This window comes from Pimephales promelas, chromosome 23 (assembly GCF_988280905.1).
Source record: "Pimephales promelas chromosome 23, fPimPro1.hap1.1, whole genome shotgun sequence".
Taxonomy (NCBI): domain Eukaryota; kingdom Metazoa; phylum Chordata; class Actinopteri; order Cypriniformes; family Leuciscidae; genus Pimephales; species Pimephales promelas.
Genome location: NC_142791.1, coordinates 8,983,890 through 9,005,113, shown reverse-complemented (window position 1 = coordinate 9,005,113; position 21,224 = coordinate 8,983,890). Strand labels below are relative to the sequence as shown.

The following is a 21,224-nucleotide window of genomic DNA, read 5'->3' as shown; positions in this document are numbered from 1 at the left end:
CTCACCAAAAACCTCTTTCTAATTCTGATTATTATAACTTATGAAACTTTTAGACATAAAGAAGGTACGAAGATGTTTCTTTGAGGATACTGCCCCAGTGACAAGATGTACCCCTACAGGTCAATATTTGTACATTATCAGGATATTGCAATGAGTGAAAACCCCTTAAATCATACATTTTATTTCACTGTTTTTAAGGACAATTAGTTGACTAATGCATGTAACTACTAAAAGTCATTTAATAAATGGCAAGAGTATGCTTCTCCAGTATTTCCAAAGCAGTAGAAAAGTTTATTTTGGATATTCTGAAAACATGTATACAAGGATGAGTCAATGGCTGTGGAACATGTAAATCTCTTTTTTTGGAACTGAGGCTTTACCAAAATATGGATAATCACAAAAATGATGTGCATGTAAGCATGGTCAATAAGAGAAGCAAGAGAGGGAGCGTTAGGGGAGACGGAAGAATGAAATACAGGAGGTGCCGAATGGTATGCATCTGGCCCCGAGGTGGAGTGAGCAGGGCCTGGTTTGTGCTGATTGTGTGAAATAACATCCCACATCCACACGTATTAGAAAAGAGAGAGAGAGAGAGAGAGAGAGAGAGAGAGAGAGAGAGAGAGAGAGAGAGAGAGAGAGAGAGAGAGAGAGAGAGAGAGAGAGAGAGAGAGAGAGGATGGGATGGAAAAGCCAGTCCAGACTAGATCAAAGCTTCCAGAGCCAGCAGGACCAGAGCACAGACACACAGTCTCAACCATGTCCTTAAGGAGAGCAACTCCATCCCCAATCTTTCTCACTCGCTCTCAACTTCCTTACTCTCCCTTCTCTCAGCCTCACTCCTGATAGTTTTACTCAAAGCGTGACTATCTCCAGCAAACAGAGCTTCCAATGGATTAGGACAGAGTGAGAGAGAGAGGGACAGCATAAGAGAAAGTATAGATGTACAGGGTCCTGTGAAATGCAGCATGCTGCTGCTGCCCTCTGGTGACTCTTGTTACAGCATCACAGCTGAGTGGCACCTGCATAAATCAATGAGATGGATGACTCAACTCGTTCATTCGATTTAGATTATTATCTTTTTTTTAATGATTCATCAGTGACTCTGATCATCAGGACTCCTGGGGCCGACAGATTCTCTGATGGGTTCGGAATTGGTTGATTTGGCAGGTGTGACGGGCATCTGGCGCACTAAGGAAATGGCACTGATGTGCAGTAATTAGAAAGCCTGTGATTTCTCCTGCGAGTTCCATCAACGTTTGTATTCCCTCACTTTTTGCTACTGCCACTAAGGAGGGAGAGAATGACAAGCCTTGGGGAAACTAATCAAGAAACTAGGGAAGAGTCTTACTGGAATTTGAGAAAATACCCTGTGTGTGTGTGTGCGTGTTACCAACTGTCATAACAAAGTTGCACCTGTATGTAAAGGAGATTTGCTGAAAGGAGTTTTCTCTTATCAAACTGAATGTGATAATTAATTGCCGAATGAAAATGTTGTGAAACTGCAGTTCATTCCACACTCACTCCTTCCTTACAAGAGCCTGAGGCTCCTAATTAAAACCTTGTTAAAAAAAGACATTCTGTCTCCTGCCAGCCCATTAGAAAGACCCTGCTGTCTGTACAAACTCAGATTAAGGTCACATGTACTCCCTTAGTTGACAACAAACTAATTCTGTTTTCAAAAATCTTGATTAGGGTTCCCAGCAGAGCCTCATAAAATTAAGATACAGCTGTTGCAGGTGTGCTTGTCTGTCACAAAATGATTGACTCAAGGAAAGGCCACGCCACAGTATCATGATTTTCCTTTAATATTTCCAGCGTGGTCTGCATTTGGATCGTTTACCACTGCAGTTAATCATTTTAAAGCTTGACCCTATTTGTGCCTACTGTTAAGTTTATATCACAGACTAAGACATAGTTAGTGCCCTCAGCTGCAAAGTCATCATTCTTCAGAGTTGCTACAGGGATTCTCACTGATTGCATTTACATGCTCAAGAATATACCATTTATTATCAGACTGTGGTCATATTCTGCTTATAATTATGTCATGCAAACCCATTAAACCAATTGGCATAACCGGCCTATGCCCAAATTTTGGCTTCTGTTATTGCGAGTAAGACTGTATTAATTAACTTTAGTCATGTAAATACCCTTTTTTATTTTCTTCTGTAACTGAATGTTCAGTCAGTTGATGTTACAGTAGTTGTACATAACTGAGCTGTCATAAATTTTAAACAAAGATGAGGTTTTCTTTTTACAGTAGTAAAAACAGTGTTAGCATAAAATTGACAGTTACCATTTTCAACCCCAAATTGTAGCAGACCAAGAGCAACTCAACTGCTGTTGGAGAGTTTTTGTGGCATTGCATTGTGTTTTTGTCATTACATAGTTTCTGGCATTGACAGAATTTGCATGTCTAAAGGGAATATTTCAAACTGAAGATATGGAATCAGAGTTTCAGTACAGTTAACAAGACCAGTGAAAGAAGAAAGAGAAGAGAAAGTGTAAGCTCTATGGGTTTCTCAGCTTAGATTTAAATCCTTTAACAAGATTTCTCTTATCTGGTTACTGTCTTGGTTATGGAAAGATTTTAATTAAGTGTGTGTCTATTTTAACGATCTGAAACGCAAGTATCAAACGCGAAATGCAAGTAACATTGTGGGTGGATCTCGCAAATCTAAAATGGTTGGTCTAAAGTAGCTACATTACTCATAGGTGTGGTTTAGGCGATCCACATCCAACTCCTCCCACCTTACATATACCTAAACCTACCCAACTCCACCCCCTGATCCCTTAAAGGGTTAGTTCACCCAAAAATGAAAATTCTGTCAGTATTTACTTACCCTCATGTTGTTCCAACCCCGTAAGACCTTCGTTCATCTTCGGAACACAAATTAAGATATTTAAGATATTAAGATCGCTCCTGCATACAGTCCATAGGCTTCTTGAGGGACTGGCTCTTGCTGTCCTCGAAAAGTCATTAAAGACATCGTTAAAATAGTCCAAGTGACTACAGGGGCTCAATCTTAAGTTTATCAAACGACGAGAACACTTTTGTGCGCAAAAAAACAACAAAAATAACGACTTTATTTCAACTATTCGTTTATTTCTCCCTCTGCGCGAGTCAGGTTACTAGTTTAATAGCGTAAGCTTCTGTTATTGTACGTCACATGCATCACACACACATGACCAGCGTCGGCCAATAGTGAGCATACGTGTGACGTAGCTCTACGCAATCACACTACGTTAACTGACTTACAGGCTCATGGAGAAGGAAGTGAATAGTTGAAATAAAGTCGTTATTTTTGTTGTTTTTTTGCGCACAAAAGTGTTCTCGTCGTTTGATAAACTTAAGATTGAGCCCCTGTAGTCACTTGGACTATTTTAACGATGTCTTTAATGACTTTTCGGGGACAGCAAGAGCCAGTACCTCAAGAAGCCTATGGACTGTATGCAGGAGCGATCTTAATATCTTAAATATCTTAATTTGTGTTCCGAAGATGAACGAAGGTCTTACGGGGTTGAAACAACATGAGGGTAAGTAAATACTGACAGAATTTTCATTTTTGAGTGAACTAACCCTTTAACCCACCCCTAAACCTATCCAGCTCCACCCCTCAGATCTTGATCCGACTCCGCCCCCTTGATCTCGTGTACTGCAATGAGGTGCTACTGCTTTATTTGGTAATGCATACTCTGTTACAATTCAATCCAGATTCTGCTAGACTCTAGAGAATCCACTGACCTGGGTTTTCACGGTCTCTGATAAATCCTTTCATATTTGTTATGGCAATTAAATTGCAAAGTGATAGGAGAGAGTGAGAAATTGAAAGGAGAGATAGAATGGGAAATGAATCTCCTTTTTCTTTCCTTTGAGAAAAAAGCCACAACATTCATTGGAAAAGATCCCAAGAGGCTTACAGCTGTCATTCAAGTAATATTGCGAGAAAAATGGAATTAGACACGGAGAGGGGGATGACGAGTTTGAAAACAGTGGGAAAAGGGGGGGATTTGTGTGGGAGGGAAAGATCTTAGAAGTGGAGCACTCGACAAGATCTGCGAAACGGCGCCACCCTCAGGGGAAATGCTCCAGGTATAGTTCAAGCTAAAATTAAATTGTTTACTCTCATATTGTTTCAATCAAATATGGTTTGCCTCTAATCTGTAACACAAAAGAAGGTTTTTATCAAAATGTTTACACTGCTCTTTTTCATACCGTGAGAGCATGGCTTCTGGAGAGCTCAAATATAGCCTACTTGGATTATATGGACTTTTTTGTGATGATTTAATAATGTTGTCTTTTTCTATTTGGAGCTTCACAGCCCTTGGCCACCGTCCACGTCGTTCGCTATATGTAAAAGAGCCCACAACTTTGGAATGAGATGCTGGTGAGTAACGATATTTTGTAGTGCTCCAACGCGTTCTCATCCCAAAGCGCCATATAGGACGCTTTTGCAAAAGCGTAAATATCCAACGCACATGGCACCCTTTAATGTCTAATGAGACGCTTCGGTTAATGGTTAAGTTTAGGTATGGTGTAGGGTAAGGGTTAGACCACTAGGGGGCGCCTTCTGCCCAAATATATCTGCGTCTCATTTCACGTTAAAGGGTGCCATGTGCGTTGGCTCAGTATTCTGTTCCTTTAAATTATACTAAGGTTGTTTGTTTCTTGTTGCTTGACTCACTCTCCTCTAATAACCTGGCGCTCTGGAGAACGTAGACATACTGAGACCCCTATGGTGTGATGTGGAGCAAGACCTTCAATTGACTAAGGAAAAATCAATCTAGCACATATATTAAACGTAATGAGTGAGGGAGGGCAGATAAACAACTTTCTCATTCATTATAAATGATTATCTTTTTCATTTGCTGGGCCGTTGTTAGCTATAGTATGTTTTGCCATCGCCATCATTATACCCCGCTTAAGTCTGTTTGAACTTTTTTTTTTCTTTGGGTATGAGGTCATTAAGTCTTTGAACAAGATAGCATACTTCTCTTTTATCTGTCACGCATATGAATAAGTATGTCTTGCGTCCTGTCTGGTGTCACTTTCAAATGGATTCATTATTGAAATTCTAGTGATTTTGAGGCATTGTGCGTGTAGGTAGGTGTGGAAAATATGGAATCTATGACTGGGAAAAAAAGGACATGTGTCTTTGTTGTAGGCCTGTCTATGGTTTAAGTTGCTAACAAATGCTTGTATGGGTGTAGAATTGATTTTAAATGGTAAAAGCATTTGGTATGACAATTGTATCTTTTTTGTGATAATGATGAGTAGTAATCCAAAATCCATTAAACTATGTTCTTCCCTCTGGCGATAATAGAATATTTAAAGGCAAGAGATAAACTGGCTATTTAACGATAATGACCAGCTGGCTACTTTATTTGCCTTTTTACTAATTAAATAAATACATGGACATTGCTAAGAAAGAATAGTCCTCAGTATAGCAAATGATTAGCAACAAGACAATACTTTTTTTTACATACTTCACTTACACAATGTTCTCTCTAGGCTCTTGCCGTTTAGTTTTTCTTCCGATATTTTAATTTCACTGCTTTAATTAGGACTGCTAAGGTTCAAGCATCTAGGTGGCTTGTATTAAATTAATATGGTCTATTTTCTTGTACAGGTAGTAGTCATAACAATTGCTTTGAATCACAAGATGGCGACAATGAGTTATTCTAACATGCACTCATCAAAGGTGAAATGAAAAGGTGAAAATACCGGTAGTGGTAAAGTATTCTGCTCAGTTAGTCTGTATACATAAGACTTGTGTATACTTATTTTATTTATGTACAGTATAAATAAGACTTATGTATATACTTATTTATTTACTTATTTATTTATTTTTACTAACGAGGCGTTTCCGTGGGTAGATTGTGTTGGAGTCATCTAGTGCAGACTAGAACCCAGAATCTCTGACACGCTTGACCATAGTTCTGCCACTAGACCATTAAATCACATGCAAAAAAGTCAGATTGGATATAAACAGTCAATGTGTCATTCTTTCTATTACATTATGGTTACCTCATAAATGTACAAATGAAGATACTATCTTAAAGATTCTTTAAAGTAAAAACCTACACATAGCCCCTTTAAATTCCTGTCAATTTTATTTGACTAACAGGCGTATTTTAATAGCCTGTCATATTCACTAGAGGGCGACATTTAACCATATATGTTCTAGTTTTGTTGTCCAAATGGGTTTCAGATCACCTGTGTTTAGACTAGTTTGTAATCCAAGCTAATAAAAGTTGTTACAAGCAGTAAATTTCAACCTTCATCTGCCAAAAAAAAAGAAAACAAACAAAACAAAACAAAACAAAAAACCCTCATGCACACAGGTGAATTTTTTACAGAAATGTTTATGTATATGTGGGGGTGAGGAATTAAAGGAAAGTGTGTGTGTATGTGTGTCATGTTTGTTCTTATGAAAGAGAATAATTTAATTATAGCCTAATTTATAAAGAATAAATCATTTCTTGGCTATGATAAAGTACATTTTTACTCTATAGTTGTTCTGTCATTTTAAAACATGAAAAATAAGATATAACCTTGTTTGTTGATTATTTGCAGCATAGTAATACCATAGACATGTATCAGTTTCTTTCAGGATATTTGCTAGTGTTTTAGAAGACCATGCATGTAGGCTACCATGGCGCATGTATTTGTTTATAATTCATTCCCACGGTATAGCCTACACTACACAATGGTAAACTACAATATATTGTGGCACCACCTTTCCGAATTTCTCTCACACAGAGCCTAGATACAACTTGATCGAATCCTGACCAGTAATTTACATGTAGCATCAGTGCATCTGCCACGTCAAGGGGAGCTCATGATGCAAGATGAAAAGAGGACTGTTTCACTTTGACGTTTTTCCTGACGTCATGCCGATGCGGATCCTCAAGGCAGGAGAAATGTTTCCCCGTAGAGGCACATGTCCCAATCATGTTGATTAATTAATTAGAGCTGGATGAGAGTACTTAAAGCAGCAGCACTGAATGTAAATTCAGTACAGACAAAGCGTCAGTATGTGAAAACGTGAACATAAGGGATGCTACAGCCACCGGAGGTAGTGCTAAGAATTGCAATCAATCTGCAGTAGCTGTTAAATGTGAGTGTGGCAAGCTGTTTTTACATTTATTGCTTAAAACGCGTGTCAAACTCTGCTCCTGGAGGGCCACTTTAGCTCTAGCCAGCTCCAAAACACCAGCCTGGATGTTTCTAGCAATTCTGAAGACCTTGATTTTCGGGTCAGTGTGTATTTAATTACAGTTAATTATAGCTTAATTGCTAAATAAATATTGTATCTTTCTTTTTCATCTTTCTCCGGCGAGAGCATCAAAGTGGCCGGAAGTCAAGAGCCGGCGGCGAGCTCCGGCGGCAAAGAGATCGGGATGAAGAGTTCAACTTTATGGTAATGAGCTATGATGCGTTCGGTGGCAACCAATCGGAATGTAAAAGTGGACAATTAATGATTATTGAAGAGATAACATGTCGCGTAATTGAAAATAAATTTGCAAAAAACAAACACACAAGTCTAGGAACAGTATATTAATCTATTAACTGTAGAGGCTAAATAACCATAACCATCTATGGACAGCGTTTTTGACCAGGTTTAACTGCCAGTTAAACCTGTTTTGCCCCTAAACTAAAAATAACTCTGATATTGTACACTTAAGGGTGTGTAACAATTCTACTACACATGTTGTATTATCAATGGCACATGAAACAATAAATGCAACTTTTCAGTGAAAAAAAAAAATTACCGCATGAAAGAATTTACTTACCGCACTCAAAAGCAGCTTTCCAGCTTTAACTCCAAAATGGCATGACGTAAAGAAGAAATGTTTTCACGGGTCTGGTAAGCATTACGTGCTGTACATGCTTTTGAAATTTGACGTACATGACGTGAGTGGTTTTCAAGGAAATCTCAATGGTTTATCCGTCCCGAATTTCAATCGTCCTGGCTCTCCCCTACTATTTTTTGTTTTTAATTGTTGAGTCAAATGCTAATTGAGTTGTGCTCTCTACTGTCCTGGTTTGAATTTGCATTTTCAACTTGAGGCTTGTTCATTTCACTGGTTTGAAAGGGCCATTACATTTGCAAAAAACAAACAAACAAGCCCAGATGAGGAAATAAAAAATAAAAGTAAAAAGTAACTAGAATGCATTTAGTTATATTTTTTTATTTTATTTTTAGGGAGTGAATGCAATATTGTAGGCTAATTGCATTACTTTTAAAAGTAACTTTCCCCAACACTGGTTGGGGACTAATAGCAAAAGAACGTGGACCTAGTATCCAGTTAATAGTTACTAGAGAAACTGAAAAAGGTAGGCCTATGTCAATATTGGATTACGTTAAAGACTAATTAGAAACTAACGTTACCTAGGCCTGGTTAGGCAATTAAATGTTTAAACGGCCTGCCATAGCTTGTGCGTGTGTAAGGGAGAGAGAAAGAGAGAGACGGACATCGGGATTCAGGACTCCCGAATCTTGACAGCTGTGCGTGAAGTACGGAATGGATATCTGAGACGCATATACATCGTCACTGTGCGCGAGTGGGAATAATAATAATTATTATCGTCATTATTAGGTCCTTGTGAGAGAAACGAAAAAAAGAATCATAATTGTTTGCCCACTTGCTCACACAAGAAGAGGACTCGTTTGTGAGTGAGACAGACTGAGAGCATATGAGAAGTCGTACCACCGGATGGTTTTTATTATTTGGTGTCTTTTGATGCACGAACGGACTCTGAAATGGGTCGCCATGACGACAGAGCGCTGAGTTAGCGGCTAATGCGTTATACGCATTTGTTTCTGTTATTGTTTTATTTTATCATTTCCCTACCTCCTTTGTAGTGCTAAAATATGTGGTAACCTCGCTGTCAGAAGACACGGGTGTTGTCAGATACAAAGAAAGAAAAAGGAGGAGGAGGTGTTAAGAGGTGTTTGTTCCCGTCTCTTTTTTTTTCGTTTTATCAGTTTTCCACTACGCTCCTTCCTTTTTATGTCTTCTTTCATTTCTTTCCGTTTTTCTTTTATTGTTTTGGGGACACGGACTGGCGCGAAGAAGGTAAATTGATGTGCGAGAGCATGCGACACATTCATGACGAATTACCTCTGAAAAAAAATACCGATGGCATAAACACCGGCTTCAGCACCGAAGTACGAATTATCACCGGGAAAGAACCGGAGACGCATCGACAACAACCCTTTCATCGCGGTAAGCACATTTCTGTTGTCTATTGTTATATTACATGTATGTATATTTGCATGACATTTGCGAGAAACTCGTCTGGATCGGTTTGGCGCACCGCTCACGACTGAGATATCTAATTAGAAGTGTTGAATAGGTGCGCTTTGGCAATACCGACTGTCTTGGCCTGTTTATAACAAATAGAGATTTTATGATTGACACACTTGGCCAATATCCGCATATCCTACTATTTTATTCTGGCATGTCTCCTCTGCTTCAAAGGAAAACGACGCGTTCATCAGATCTAGATCAAATGATCTCGACGCGACTCTGTCGCGTGGCCTTTACCGGCCATTTGCGCTTCTAATTGCATCCATCGCTCGTCCCTGTGGCAACGTGGGGATTGATTTATTTTTGCACCTGATAGATAATGGTAATGCGCCTTGAATGATGGCAAACATCCGCAACCCACAGACTTCCCATCGCCTGTTAAATGTTTAATGGCATTTACGTAAGTGTGAGATAGAATGGAGCAAAGACCTAACCCAACAGTACACTCACGACGCCCATGCACACATAGGTATGGAGGTGTATAATAGAAAGCCATGGCTCACATAGAGGGGCACATTTATATGCTGTGGTGGTTGGGCAGTGCTCTGTCAATGGCAGAATTCAGGACAGACAAGGAGTCCTCTGTTCTCCTGAAGGCTGAGGATATGCCCGTTCCTCAGCCCAAGTGCTGGTTTATCGGTCTAATGTCTAATATGACCTGATGTGGATCGTTTAGTGGTTCTGTCTGCTGTCCTTGTATATTGTAGCAGAGGTGAGTGTTGCTCAAAGCTTTCCGTTCTTTGCTGGAGTTCTGCTGCAGTCCCTCACGTGGATTGAAGAAAAACTAGTAGTTGATTTCAGAGCATGTGTCTATGTGGAGCATTCGGCCTTGAGCCTTCATGTGAGCTACTGTGCTCATCCATCATACTGCCTTACATGAAATAAAAAGAGAATACCCTCTGGTTGGTGACCCACTCAAAAGAGAACAAAATAAAACAAAAATCTATGGAATTATGACTGACTAGAAAGTATTTGAGGATGGGTCCAATCTTTTGATCATTTGCAGAATTTTAGTAAAATTCGATAGCTGTCGATCATTTAGCTAATAACTTTCCGGAAAGACAAGAAAGTTTTAAAGTGTCTCAAACCAGGAGAACTTTAAAAGTGATTATTTTGGCGAAAAAAAAAAAGTAATTGTATAAGTAATTCAATACAATATTTGTTATCATATTGTATAAGCTGACCATTGTGTTTTTTACATTGCAAGAGCAGACTACAAAGAAGCCACAACAAAGCACTTGGTAAGACTAATGAATACAAATACAAATACCATTCCAAGTCAGATTGGCAAATAATGATAATTTGTTGCACAACCTCTGCTTTAACTTGGATTGTTAGGGTCTTGTATTATTTGCTTCATCCCTCCATTTAATCATCTTTATGCCGCACTCAACTGAATGCCCACTTCAAACCTGATTCGGAATGAGTCTTACAATATGTTGATAGATGGATGAAACACAGCCAGAATGCCTTGAAGTCAGAGCAAATGGTCTTCGTTATTATGAGCTGAACAATATAGAGTGCTAGCCTATATACTGTACCCAGGGCTGGAGCATTTGTGATGCAAGAGGGATGGAGAAGTGCTTGTGTTTCAGGCTGACCCAGGCCTCAGAACAGGTAAATAATGAAGAAAAGTGCAGTGTTAGCTTGATGTTACCCCCTCCATGTGCCCTTCTGTGCTGCCTGTCGTTAGTGTGTGTATGCCGTCTTGGGAAGCACTCACATGCACTGCAGCCTTATTAAACTTTAAAATTCTCTGAGCACTGGGCAAAGCTAAAAGAGATGGGTTTTAGACTTGGTCCCTTTAAAATGGGGGTTGTGAATAAATCAGAAACATCCTTGTTATCTTGTGTTACTGTCCGGTCCATGATGGCCAGTTGTAATTCTGAGAACAGAACAATGGTTCTCGAATTCAGAGTATTTTACTTATTCACTTATGCAAAAGAGATGCATGATGATGGTAACAATGTTTCCCTTTTTTTCACTCCAAGGAACATCGAAGGTCAGCACGTTTTTTTTTTCATTCACACATGCACAACAGTATTTGTCAGACAGTATTCTGTGTCCATGCGGAATTTATTCGAAAGCTTTCATCTCCTACAAAAGACCGACCTCTGCCTAGTCTTGTAAACGCAATGTCAGTGAAGTTGTGCTAAAATACAGTTTTTATTCAACATTTATCTCTTCGTCCTAGGACAGCATTTGAGCATGCAATTGTCCAGATAAGCATTTCTGAATGTTTATGCATCACAAAAAGCGAGCGTTATAAACCACCGGTCTCCTTGAAGTGTCGCACAACCCTTTTCCATCTTTCCAAGCGGCCATGACCTGTGAGTTAGCAATGGTTGATTTTCTGTCTGATCGCAGTACACGCTTTCTGAACTCCGATGTGTTGTTGTAAAGTTGCGATTGTGTTGGATTGTGTGGCCTGATGTGCTCAGACATCTGTGTGCCATTATCTCTGTCCCAGCAAGTGCAGTGAGATCCACTCACTGTAGACAGCAATGCCACAAGCAATGAATCATCGGCTGAACCTGACAGCCTCCCCCGTCTAGATCTATATTTCAGCCTCCACACATGATATGTGGTGCCCGTTGCCCTGACAGAGTCCTGCCGTAGTTCTGAGCATGCACTAATAAAGCTTCCGTGCTATAGGGATCTCCTCTCATAACTTTACCTGGAGCGGAAAGGCGTGTTGAAAGAAGGGAGCACCTTGTGTACCTTTCAGAAGAGTGCTGAGTCAGGTTTTCCTGCCTTTCCTATGTGACTGATGCAGAGACATTTTATTAGAGAAGCTCTGGACTGACTTTATAGCTCTCTCAAAATGTCCTTTAGAAGTCTGGAATCCACAGATAGACATGCTAAATGCCACATCTGTGTTCTATCTCGGATTGCAATGAAAAAGGCCGGAGTGTCCACTCATTTTGAGTTTTGCTCAGATCTGAAAGAACCTGTAATCCGTCAGTAAGATATTTTTTTAGGACGGGTGCTGAGATTTAAAGTTGCCCAGAACATGTGGTTTTCAGGGAATAACTGTTTTGTTTTTTTTGTTTTTTTTTTTGATGACATGTTCAATGAACATTTTGGTGGGAAAACAGATTCATGTCTCTTGGAAAAAAAAGACTGATGCAGTTTTTCCCTGCTGTTCTGAAAACTATATTTAATTATTCATTTGTTTGGAAACCCAAAACACAGCTTGGGCTACATTGCAGCTTTAGAGGAATGATGGAGGTTCATTAGTCGTGGAAAAACTCCAAACAAACCCGCCAGTGACCGGATCAGACAGACAGACAAACAGTCGGTCCTTTTCCGCCCAGTATTCCTTGATTTAGTCAGAATCCTCTCTGTTAAGCTCTCTGGTTTAGTAAAGCTTCTGTGCACTTTAAGTGTACTGCCTTCTTTCATTATCTTACCCTAATGGCATAAATCCAGCGTTACGAATTAATTACAGAATGTAAAATGTGTCCTATTTCAGGCACAGTAAGTTGCCCTGAAGGTGAGCATCTGGCTTTGTTGCAGTGTGTTTTTAGAGTGGAAACTGCACCAAAAAATTATGTCGAATAGTAGGAGTTTGTCAAGGGTGTGTGTTTAATGACTCATCCGCCCGGTACAAGAAGACTCAAGTGAACGGTGACACTCTCGAACTGATATTGACATTCTGCAGGTTCATTTCAAGCCAATTATGGACGAGGTGATGATTGTAAAATTGCGTATTGATCTTGGGTTTTAGTGTGGACCCTCCCGCCCTTGAGTGTTAAACATAGTCGAGTGCTGCCCAGTGTAATCACATCAAGAAACCTCCCCAAGATTCCTCTTCACACTTCCTCTCTTCATTCTGAATGTTGATTGTCTTAGTCTCTCTGCAGCATGATCTGACGTTTCAACATCCAACGTTTTAGGGTACCCTTTAACGTCGGTTAGATGACGCTATCTAATCCTAACCCTACCCCAGACCTAAACCTACCCGCGTCATCTAACTGACGCTAAAGGTAAAGCGTCAGTTGGATGATGCCCTAGGATCATCATCTAACTGACGTTAAAGTGTACCCTGAAACGTCGGATGTTGACGTATGGTTATCTATGTGTTGGATCTGGTTCCCCCTCACCCCTCGTTTTCAGTGGTCGAAGATTCCCAGACTGTGCCCACCAAGCTTCGAGAGATTTAAGAGACTTTTGAAGTTTGGAATATGGACCTGCATGCGAGATGAACTCTGTCTGTTATGGTCTCATGCAAAAATGGAACTACGATCCTCCATTTCTAGGAATCTTCAACCATCGAAGAAGAGGGGTGAGGGCAGTCTCATCCCAAATCGTCATATAACTGACGTTTTGGGACGTATTTTGACCATACGTCAATATCCGCCTTTTTAGGGCCCCCTTAAACGTCGGTAGATGGCGATCCCGGGCCGTCATACAACTGACGCTTTACCTTTAACGTCAGTTAGGTGACGGGTTAGGTTTAGGGTTAAGTTTAGGTATGGGGTAGAGTTAGGATCCCATAACCTCATCTACCGACGTTTAAGGGGGCCCTAAAAAGGCGAATATTGACGTATGGTCAAAAGACGTCCCAAAACGTCAGTTATATGACGATTTGGGATGAGACCGGGTTGGAGGGGGAAACAGATCCAACACATTCTCACCCCAAGACATCATCTAACTGACGCTTTTGACTATACGTCAACATCAAACGTCGGATGTTGACGTATGGTCAAAAGCGTCAGTTAGATGACATCTTGGGATGAGAATGTGTTGGATCTGTTTCGCCCTCACCCCTCGTTTTCAATGGTCGAAGATTCCCAGACTGTGCCCACCAAGCTTCGAGAGATTTAAGAGACTTTTGAAGTTTAGAATATTGACTTACATGCGAGATGAACTCTCTGTTATGGTCTCATGCAAAAATGGAACTAAGATCCTCCATTTCTAGGAATCTTCGACCATCGAAGACGAGGTGTGAGGGGGAAACAGATCCAACACATTCTCATCCCAATACATCATCTAACTGACGCTTTTGACTATATGTCAACATCCGACTGACGCTTTTGACCATACATCAACATCAAACGTCGGATGTTGACGTATGGTCAAAAGCGTCAGTTAGATGACGTCTTGGGATGAGAATGTGTTGGATCTGTTTCCCCCTCACCCCTCATTTTCAATGGTTGAAGATTCCCACACTGTGCCCAACAAGCTTCGAGAGATTTAAGAGACTTTTGAAGTTTGGAATATGGACGCAAGGAATATTCGACCATTGAAGACGAGGGGTGAGGTGGAAACAGATCCAACACATTCTCATCCCAAGACGTCATCTAACTGACGCTTTTGACTATACGTCAACATCTGACTGACGCTTTTGACCATACATCAACATCAAACGTCGGATGTTGACGTATGGTCAAAAGCGTCAGTTAGACGACGTCTTGGGATGAGAATGAGTTGGATCTGTTTCCCCCTCACCCCTCATTTTCAAAGGTCGAAGATTCCCAGACTGTGCCACACCAAGCTTTGAGAGATTTAAGAGACTTTTGAACTCTGTCTGTAATGGTCTCATGCAAAAATGGAACTAAGATCCTCCATTTCTATTTGAGTAGATCCTGTGGCACTTTTAGGATGTAATGGGCACCAAAAATGCAAAATATATCCTGTAGCAAGTTCAGTTGTCTTCGTTTCTCTATGTATCGCTATCAACATGAGTACTACTGTATGCAGCTGTCGCCTTTCTGTGAGGATTAAAAGCTTGCAAAAAATTAAGGCCAGTTTTGTAGTTTTGTAATGCTGTTATTATGTGTCACTCTCAATATGTTGGCAAACAACTCTTTTCCATTTATGCTACAGATGGAGTGAGCGCAAGCTGCTCTGGCAACTTTTTTTTGAGAAAACGGGCAGTAATGACAGGTGCATTGGATGGTGTGTGAAAATATAGCGTTTCACTTCCAGATCAGCTTGAACAACTACTATCATACGTGCCATCATGCAGCAGGCGTTAATGTCTCCTGTGTTAATGTGAGAATGAAGAATAGTGACATTATGAATTCAATAATAAATACTAACTATTGATTATCTTCATGGTTGAGTCATTCATACTCAGAATGCATCAATTGATCAGTTAACTGACTGAGAGCTCATCATCAACTCGAGCATTGACATTCAAATCCAGCAGAGATTTTATATATTTAGTATGGTCAACTTTGCTGTGCAATATTATTTATGCATTCCCTCAGATTATATTATATGCTAAAACGATCAGTTTAAACTGATTAGAGAAATGTAATCTACAAAAGAGCTTTCGAACATGCTCTGGTGTTGATGCTGAGGAATTTGAAATTTAACTGCATTACTTCTCGTTTGACCTTTAAGTCGGGCTATAGAACTAATGGCTCCATAAATTTGTATTCAGTAAAGTGTTAATGTGTCTAGTAGACTTTGGATTTATTTTTAACAGGCAGCTAAAATCCCATGTGTAATTGTCTAGTACCTGAACATTGTTCAGTCGTGTGTAAGAATCATTAAAATGACCAAGAGAATGTTGCACACAGCAATGTTTTATGTCGGTGTCGGCAACGATCTAAATGTTGCGGAAATTATAGTCCGCTGTATACAAGTAATGCAGAATGTTTTGACAAACAGCGTTTCAGCACCTCTTCCTCACTGGACAGCGACAGATTTAGAGCAGGCATGTTGATGGGCCAGCTCCCGAAATTAAATGAAGCTGCCTAGTTTCTCTTGCTGCCAGAATTGCATTTGATTGCTGCACAACAAGTCATCACTTAGAGTACAGCATTAATTTTTTTCTGGTCACATTGGAAGTTCATGAACAGCGTGGCTTAAAATCTGAAATATTTCTCTGTGTTAAGTGATGTAGTTTTTTGCTCTTCACTTTGACTATAAAGAATAAGACAGACTCTGGGCTTTTCAGTCCCTAATATCTTTGCTTGGATTGGAATTATGTCTCTATTTCTTGACTACATGAACAGAAACCGCCTTTAACCAAAGGTGGGGCTTTCTTTTTCTTCACTCTCTCTCTTATAACCCATTATTTTGAAAGGAAAAGACAGAATAGCGGAAGTCCCAAAAGGCTGATAGCATATCACCATGTTAGCAGAGGGATCACCCATGTACTTCAATCACTCTCATAGCTATTGCCATTAAACCAGGCGTACAGCATGGCTGACTGACAGCCCTGTCTCTGAGGGAAACAAATCGGGCCGGGCCAGCCTCCCGACCCCCAATCAATATGCCAGCCCAGCTGGGACCAGTGCCACCAATCACTCTGTCTGGAGAGGGACAGAAACAGACAGGACGCCCGAGAACTTGACTCGTGCTGTGTTTAGTGGTAACTGTGTTGAAAGACAACATGGCTGAGAAAATGTCCAAACATCCCCTGAGGACAGGAGTGTGATGTTTAAGGCAGGAAAGTACACCGTTACAGTTCACTGAGTGATGCTCATGTACAGTGAGTTGAATTTCTCTTCCCTTTACAATGCATCTCAGTTGGACAGCCATAAACTAAAAGCCTAAGCAACAAAAAAAGACATGTTCTATATTGCATGTCAGTGGCTGCTGATTTTTTTTTTCCACCTTAAGTTTAAAAACACAATGTTACTGTTCAAGCGCTCATCTCTCTCCCTCTGGCCTGCTACTTGTAGCGAGTGGTGATTTATAAAGCCATGGAGAGGCCGACGTCCCCCTCCAATGGGGAGCGTCAATGCGTAATTACTTTGGAAGATGGATAGGGCCCATCTAGGCTGTCCCAGACCCTGAGTTAAATCACAGCCCCCCCTTTCCTCAGGGTCCACATACTCACAGGAACGGCCAACATCTCAGCAACGTGCGTGGCTCGGTTTCACCTGTTTAGATTGGTTCTCACCCATACACCTTCTCCTCATGCGCCTTACATCCATCTAACTAGACCAGATGCCAGAGATCAGGTTCATTTCGCCTCTGAGGGTGAAAGAGAGAGGGAGGGAGAGAGAATTGAATGAAATGTCAAGTACTATAGGTGCAGAAGATAGAGCCCATGGAAGTAATGTGTAGACATAATTTTGGACATATTTAGCTATGTGACAACCTCAAGGAGTCAATTCATGATTATAAAGTAGCAACTTCCCTTACCAAAAAAGATGACATTGCCATTTGATTAACACTTTCATATATTTTAAACAGTACTTTCCACCTTAGTTTGCAATTTGGAAGTAAGCTATTTTCTGTGAATGTCTGAGACTTTAAACTCATTTGCTGCTAAAGTATAACACAGTTCAGTAAATGGTCAAATATTTTTTTGCTACAAACCAGTGTCTTTATGAATATAATGCATTGAAATAATAAGATAAGACGAAACCAGTTTGCATTATCAAGCAGCATAATGGGATGTTTTTGCACAGTTAAAATAGATTGTAAAGTGGATGGCCCTGGAAACTGGCTTTATATTAAAAATTAGGTGGATAGGGTTGGGTTTTTTGATTCCAAAGATCCCCAAAATATGTTGAATCTTTAGCAATGGAAAATATAAAAGCAGTTATATATAATGTACACATAAAACCCCAATTAAATCTTAGGATTTCAAATATAACTAAATCTGTGAAAAAGTGTTTATATTATCCTTTGTATTTATGTATTTTATTCTATATTATCTGGAAAATCTATCACTATAAGAAAAATTTTCACAGAACTATAAGGTTTGTTCATTTTCCATATAGAATAATAAATATGATGAATTTCCTGATTTCTGTCTTTAAGGGGGAAAAATGATATCAAATTGGGTGAACTGAAGTGTAAAAAATAATTTCCTTTCCTTGAAACCCTGGATCTAGTTAGAAAACCCCAGCTGTAAGGTTCCTCAAATCATTGTAGCGTCCAAAACAAGTAGTGTTACGTTTTCATGGTTTGGCAGACGTGCACATTTTATCAGTATGTACTCAGGACCTTTAGCATAACAGTGCCATATTCTACCAGCTTAGCGTCAGGAACATCGTAAAAAAAAAACGCCAATGTATGTTTTGTAATCATCACCTCTCTAACTGCACAAACTCTTCGACTTTTAAATCTGCATAATAAGCACTGAATTTGTTCATACGGAAGTGCACACAGATACAAGCATGTGCCACTGGGGAATTTGGTCTTTTTAGCCAAAGCTCTGTCTTCTGAACTCCTCGGTTAGGGCCAGTTAGCTTGGCTAGCAGTGGAGGTTTAATCCCCCCCCTCAGAAGGCTGTGGGTGCCTCTAAACAGAAGAGAGTTGCCTCAGGAGACTGCAGCCTGGCTCTCCTCTCCCGTCTCACTTGCTTTCATGTGTCGGTTAACTCGCTGAGGTGGGAGGATCGGCGAGGGGTGCTGGCGAGAGCTGGAGCTGCTTTTTAAGTCGTGGATGTGTGTGGGGTCTGCTGGGGAATTTGGCATAACTGTCTGCATGTAGTTTGGCAGACCATACTGTACAGGCGCTGGATTTAATGATGCCAGAGAGAGAATTTGATACAAAAGACTGAAAAATAGAAAAATCTGTGTTTGTTGTTGCATTGACAGTCGACTTTAATGCAGCATTCACCAAGAAAACTCTTTACTTGAAGCCTGAATGTATTACGTAGTATATAATGCTATAAATGTACAGACTGCTGTATGTCTGTGGAAAGCCTGGATTTCATTTTATTCGATTAAAGGAATTTATGAACTTAAATCGAATGAAAATTAAATCCAGGTTTTGTCGGGAAAGACATACTGTGAGGTTTTATATATATATATATATATATATATATATATATATATATATATATAAAGTTAAAACTGGAGGCAGCCAATACAAACCAGCACAGATTCGGCTACGTAATAAGGAGCTTAAAATGTTGTTACTATTATTGAATGTCATCTTATTGTGTTGTTTGGTGCAAGAATTGATGAAAAAAATGAATATGCTGTACCTGGAATTTTTATTTCTAGAAAATATTTACATCATTAAAATCACACCGTAATGTCACTCTTTACATAGTCATCGTCTCGGTCTTGTACAGGACCATTCAGCACATAGTTTAGGCAACGAAAGATTTATATGCCATCAGTTTCTCTTTACGATTGGTTTCTCTGTAAGGTAGGTGTAGAAGTCAGGCCACTCAACCGAGGTAACGTAACGTTAATCCTGTCTGATTGTCCATGCATTGAGTGAGCGTGTACGCGGCTACGGGTCGGCCAATCTGGTTCCGTCCGTTAAAAATAACTTTCGGAAATAACAATCGCGGTCCTGGACACTGAGTGACCTTACACATTAAGATAAAATCGGATTTTCTCCAGTCATTGTTACAAAAACAAGCTAACAATACTAGCGGCCAGAGGAATCGTTCTGACTCCGCCTAAGCTCCGCCAACAAAAAAACGTCACCAATGTTTACCAACTGAAAAGGGGTCGATAATAGTACATGATATGCAGTTAGGATTTGATAATCTGTTTTATGCATGTTATAGTTAATAGTTAAAAGTTTACAGTTATAATAACAGCACATACACTGTTTCTTTTATCTATTTTGCGCAGCAACAGCACTCCGTTTCACCGTATGTATCACTCCGCTTGCGGTTAGCGATTAAATATTTGGTATATAAAACGGGCGATCTTTGGTCTTATTAATCTATTACTTATTCCAGAGCAAATCGATTTTGGGTAAGTGGAAAATTAAGTTTCATAACTATTTAGGCTGTATTTCACTTGAATCCTGTAGATTGCGGTTTGTAAGTTTGACTGAATTGTTTGCTTGTGTTTATTTCATATTGTCTTTCATAATGGCAATTGTTGTTAATTTTAAAATTGTTGTTCAGTCAATATGATTCAAAATAAATAATATGCCGTATTTGGTTTTGAGAAAGGATCGTAATGTGGACTTCAGTGAATGTTACATTATCACACCATTAGATAGCAGCAAAGACTTTATGATCGAGTCAGATTACGGAAGTTGTTTAAGCGCTGTCATGGGAAACTTTCCTCAGCAGACATTTAAATTTTTTGGATATTATATGGACATCGACCTGAAGAATGAATGCTCTATATCAGATGCAGGTCATACACTCGTTTAGTCCATCTCTCTCATAATGCCATGATACTCAACATACAAAAAGTATGAATGAAGCGACTCAATGTTCCTTCCTTACTAGTTCTAAAGTGACGTTTTAGAATTAGTAACGGAGGCTTGGGCTTAACTGTCAGGAAGTAGTTCTGCATAAAAGAGGGTTTTTAAAGACACTCCATTGTTGTTTCTTATTTATTTACTCACGTGCATCAAAGTGTTGTATAAACACAATAGGCTACGTGCACAAGCGTAGCGACGAACTTCCGCTATTGTGAGAAGTCGGCATATCAGTTTCCGGTCTACGAATATTCATCCGCATCCGCTAATAAACAAACGTAGACCGGAAACTGATATCCCAACTTCTGACAATAGGGAAGTTCATCGCTACGCTTGTGCACCTAGCCTATTTCACACACGTAGCATGCGATATGGCTGTATATCAGCAAGCTGTGATTACCTACTAACACAGCAGCCGTGCTAACATGACAGCGATATTGCACAATGTACAGCTACTTGTGTGATATTGCTCATATAAGGGATATTCCATGACTAGCTGTGCATTAAAAGCTATTTTAATGCATGACGTGGAGGCAAAGAATGACCTGACACGAAGCCTGAGTTTAAGGAACCTGCTTATCCCATGGTTATTTGCCAGCATTGACAAGTTAAAGCTGTCATTGATGTTTGCAGTGCTAAATTTGACTTGAGATAAAATGGCGATTTATTTTCGTCAGCTAGTCTACGTCTTTTTAGATCTAGTACAGAGATAAAGTAGTGCAGTATGGTTAACCTTATTTGATTGAATTAAAAAATGAATGAATGAGCCTATCGAGAGAAAGAGAAAGATGTGCGTGTGAATTACCTGCATC

General features: G+C 39.8%; 1 protein-coding gene across 4 annotated transcripts in view; it reads left to right on the top strand.

The window, feature by feature from the left end:
• Positions 1-8,464: 8,464 nt before the first annotated feature.
• The window catches only part of nlgn2b (neuroligin 2b), a 77,050-nt gene continuing 64,290 nt past the window's right edge, over positions 8,465-21,224 (top strand). For all 4 annotated transcript variants that reach the window (XM_089126109.1, XM_089126108.1, XM_039677667.2 and 1 more), the window contains exon 1: positions 8,465-9,231. The gene's annotated coding sequence lies outside the window, so the exon portion shown is untranslated. The remainder of the gene's footprint in view (positions 9,232-21,224) is intronic.